The sequence below is a fragment of the Mercenaria mercenaria genome, chromosome 19 (assembly GCF_021730395.1).
Source record: "Mercenaria mercenaria strain notata chromosome 19, MADL_Memer_1, whole genome shotgun sequence".
In the NCBI taxonomy this organism is placed as follows: domain Eukaryota; kingdom Metazoa; phylum Mollusca; class Bivalvia; order Venerida; family Veneridae; genus Mercenaria; species Mercenaria mercenaria.
The window spans coordinates 21,406,916-21,412,291 of NC_069379.1; positions in this window are offsets into that span (position 1 = coordinate 21,406,916).

Here is a 5,376-nt window from a genome sequence, read left to right on the forward strand (position 1 = left end):
TGCTTTTCCCCAACAGGATACCGCAAAGAAATGTAAGCATATTACAAGACAAAGCAAAGTTTTTTGTAAATGTTTGTTTCGAACATTTTTTCAACCTTCTGTCTCTTTTACCAAACACCCTATTTTCGTGGTCTCTCAGCACAAGAAAGCGGGTTCTATTTTAGTGACCTTTTACCTCTGTAGCATTGGTTTGACTGCACATGTTAATAAAAAGGAGCTATGTATTTTCTATTGATATTTGATATCTAAATCATGTTTTAAGTGTTTCAAGATCGGGAGTTTGTTAAGGGGAGATCGTCAGTTCTTAAGATTCTCCGTACTTTGATTCAGTGTTGTTATATTTTCTGGTCTTTTGGGATCATGGGGTCCACTCAATTTAAATGGGTAATAGAGTTTCGCTTAAGCCGGTGCTAGGGGAGTGAGGGGTGTTGCATTTTCCACTACCTCTCATGAACAGACTCTGTCAAACCGAGTCTGCTATTATTTTGCTTTGTTGTATTCTATGCTCCCAAAGGATCTTCTTACAGATTTTATTATAATATACCGCAGCGAAATGCCTGTAACTGGTAATGAGGACAACTCAACATTTTTTTAAAATAAAATTCGACGGAGCGAAATCAATCTCAGTTACATCTAGTGCAATCTGAACAAGAAACTATTGTCTATCAGTTAATGTCCATTATCAGATTACGTCTTTTCTTCTATATACCTATAATTTAATCAAAATTGGCTGCATATTTTCCATATTGTAAAAGACAATAAAGTCCTCCATAAAACCGACTATGGGCAAAGACATTGAAAAATATGCTTTACTTAGAATTGTTATCACTTGAATCATATGTGGCTGACTGAATAACGAACGAAAAAAAATAGTGTTAATCTTCTTAGTTAATAAGTGCCACCAATTTGTGCGCGCGTGCGTGTGTGTGCTCGGCTTTAACGTTTGTTTTTTCTTCAACATTTTTTGTCTGCTACATTTGTATATAAATGACGGTTTCTACTTGTAGCAGTGAACACAATGCCCGGCTTTATAGTGATGCCTCATTGGTATATCACGCCACAGAAACGTGAAAGTGTAACCCTCTTGGTCACATTATACTCACACCTTTAGGACCATAATGGAAATAAGAGACATGTTTGTCTCTTTTTTGTGTCATCCTTTGTGTATAATGTAGTTGACATGGCATATATTCAATTCATTTATGTTCTTTTACATGCATGTTTTGATATCTATTTTACCATGTTTAGTATACATTTTATACAGAAATAAATTTATCTATCTACCTGACTGACTAGTCCAAGAATTAGCCTTGTACGTGGCACGGTTTTCTAGTAGTAACATGCTTGACTGTCAGCCTAGAGGTCCGTAGTTCGAAGGCACTGAAAATTTCTGAGATGCCCTCGAATGCCTTTCACCTAACTAAAAGGCCAGTACTGCTGGTTCTTCCAAGGAATGACGACTGTACCGCTGCTAACACCGGAAACTTTAAGGAAACAGACTAATCGCAAAAAGCTTGACCAGTCCTCTCTCTCTCTTCAATCTGTGTGGGAATAATGAGGGGGCGAATGTGCTGTAGCTTAGGGATACTATGGCACAATATTAAGAAACTTAACATTAAGAATTGGGATCACAAAATCAGTGTTTAGTCATCAAGTAAAAAGTGAAAGCTATAGCTATTATACTTCTTAACTTAAGAGTCCTGAATAAGAAAAAAGTTGACGTATTACTAAATATTTTATTGTAAAGGTAACAAACTGACACACTTATGAACAGGTGTTATAATACATAATAGGTAGGATTAGTAAAGGTGTAATTATATTATTGATCTGTAGTACCTATAACTACATAATTAAAAGAAACTTATTTCTCAAGAGAATATTGATTTTCATATATCAGGATTTAGACATAAATTACAATACATCATTACGTCCTTCCAGTTTATTTAACACTCAATGATATATTATCCGTCAACTTGAAAATAAAAAATAGCTACATTTTTTAATTATAAAAAACCTAAAATTTGCTAGCAGTTTGCTATCTAAGGAGATGCATTTCTAGCTATGGAAGCATTACAATAATGCTATAAGTTTCTTTTTCTTTATCAATGAATTTAGTTTAAGGTTTCAGCTGGAAAACAGACTTAATGACGCTGAAATTAAATGGAACCAGAATCATGCGGAAGTGACGAAAGAATTACAGAAGGAGCGAACAATCGCCAACAGCTGTTGAATATGGTCTCAACGATTGAAACAAAATTGAAAAATCTGAACAGCGAATCTAACACTAACAAACAAGATACCAAAGAGTTAGAGGAAAGATATACAAACATATCTAAAACTGTTAACGACATAAAAGACGATACAATGGACATGGGACGATCTTATCATTTTTAAATAAACTGTCCTAAATCTGACTCATGAACAGGAAAATACTTCAAAACATCAAGCAAATCAAACAGATGAATTAAGAAATCTAAAGAAGAGCGACAGATGTTGAAACGGAACGTATCAAGTCTGACAGAAAGAGTTACAAACCTGACAACGGAAAATCAGAATGTTAACACCGAACTGTCGTCTGTCAAAGCTCACTATAATACACTTCTCTGGCAACTCACGAATCTTAAACAGCAAGTTGTAAATGTCTCAGCTGAGGCTACAAAACCTGTTACTTTACTATTTGTTTCATAATATGCATTGTTTACATCGTATACATAAATTCGTCTTTTAGGAATTAAAAGAAGTAAAATAAATTCAGTCAAAATTGGCTTTAAGTTACATAAATAGATTTAGTGACCAATATTTATTGCAACATGAAGGACAACATTTAGATTTTACCTGCTCAGGATGAACGTAGATTTCGCTACCGTCAGGTCAAACTCTATTCCATCTCTTCATAAGAACATAGTAGATGCATTTGACATGTTATTTTTTTACAACATATTAATACAAATGTATTTTTGAAACTTGTACCGTAAAATATATCAATAAATATTTATTGTTTCTTTTTAATTTCCAGATATGAAAGTTGGTTTTTCAATGAATGAGCCATATCGGAACACAGGAAATGGCTCTAACCCTTTGAAATTTCAAACAGCAGTATATAACCATGACAACGCCTTTAACATGAGTTCTGGTATATTTGTCTGCAAACATCCTGGACTTTACTACTTTAATCATGAAATAAATAGAAATCCTGGCGTTACCTATGTAAGCTGTCATTTGTGTAAAAATGGTGTACATTTAAGTTTCTACTCTTATGCATATGCTGGCAATGCTGACATGAAGGACTTTCCGTCAGGAAGCACTTCAGCAGTATGTCATCTTAACCAAGGAGACATGGTTTATATTAGTGAGTGTTCTAGATCTGATAAATTAGGTTCTACGACGAGTTTGAGGTTTCATTGTTTTGATGGATTTTTTTTTAATGTAAACTATTTTCAGAAACAGTAACCAGACTTAAGTATGAAAAGCACATCTTACTTCGACCTTGGTAGTCTAGAGTACAAACACATTTATATAACAGAGGTCAATTTCGGTTAGTGTCTTTTGATACATTAAAATAACGTCTCCTATTGATTCTCGGGTCATAAGGTAATTGGTCAAGCAAAGTGGATTTTGAGTTAATGGTATCACACGTAAGTGAATGTCTGCTCGCAACTTGTGATACATTAAATATTATCCAAGGTCAATCTTAACTGGTGTGGACATGACCCCGTTCGATTTTAGGATGTAAAGATCAGCTCTAGGCCCAGCTAACTCTGGTCGTAACTTCTTAAATAGTTTCTACTTGCTCCGCAAAAATAACACCTTCAACATTTCATCTCCGCTTATCACCCTATCCTCTGGAATACGCCTGGATGCCTTCTTTCCTGACTTCATTGGAGGCATTCATGGTAGCATCAAAACATCAGCCATCCTATCATGTCCTTGTCCACAAGAAGGTTTATGTTTCATGTGACAGATCTTTTATCTGCGTATCAGACATCTTTCGTTAAATGTTTGGCTAGTTCTGAAAAGTATGATTTACTAATATATGACGCTTGTTTGTTAAGATTAATTACTTTCAAGTTATTTAGTTTGTTTACCTTTTACGTTTACCTTTTAACACCAAATTTAGCAAAGTTTTATCTGATATATTTCCATAAATAACATACTGACCAATACTGAAGCAAATAATACCATGCTAATGGCAGATACGTACCAGATCTACGCACTATTTCTCGCAAGTAACCCCACACCAATCTGCATGTCATCGAAAACCTCTAATTGAACTTATATTGAATGAAATGGACCAGAGCTTTCTCTTCTTCTATCGTTAGGGGTTTTGTTTGCTCCTTTTCACACTTTTTCTCTCCTAAAGAGCATAGAAAAATGGAAGAGAAGTGCAAGAACTTTGGCTGACAACATTTTGTCCGGATTATACTATGCTAAATGTATACATGTTGGTCAAAGTTAAATATTGTTTTTGCTTGGTACAAACTAGGATCAATATAATGATGATGTCCCCGGTTCGTCCATAACCTTCTGTGAAATTTAGTTCGGAAAAAGGTTTTCTTATTTTGTTTGTCTCCAAGTATTGATCATTTATTGTGGGATAGTAGTCAGTTGGCCGGGCCGATGTTTGTAAATGAAGCCGAGTTTGTAAACAGCCCATACGGCGATGAACAGACATTGAACGCAGCTTAAAACTCAACAAGCACCAGTGCGTAAATATTAAAAAAGTTATTTAAACATTTCAGGATAAATACGGAATAGCTTACTATACAATAGAAATTTTGTTCGATCTTTAAATAACTCTTGCGCGCTACCTTTCTACTGTCCCTGGCTCGCGGACTTTTCAAAGTCCGCGCTACCCCGCGATTCGACCCTAGCGCGGACACTTTTATGAGCCACGGGGATGCGCGTTTTTTCCTGCATCCCCGTAATATATTTTACAGCTTCCACCTCGACTAAGAATAAATCGATTGCGGTGTATTGCGAAGACAAATCGCCGCGTATCGCGGTGAGGTGCCGGTGGTTCATGGTGAATGGCGGCGGATCGCCGCAATTTACAGGTAAGGGAATGACGTTATAAATGACAATATACAGTGTAGAATGCATATAAACTGACAGGAAATTTAATATGAATTATTTAGAGGAAAAAATAAAAAAGTAAATGGCTTTACATCATCTTTAATAATAAAACTTGCAAACATATTTAAAAATTTGCTTAGATTATTTCAGTTATACGTATTTTCATAATATAAATTTATCTGCTAACAAGATTTGATAACAATTATCTTTATATAACGAATGCATTCTTTGTGTTACTATTTATTATATTATGTTAAGTTTGTTTTTCAATGTGGCCGTGTTATGTAAAACATAAATACCTAC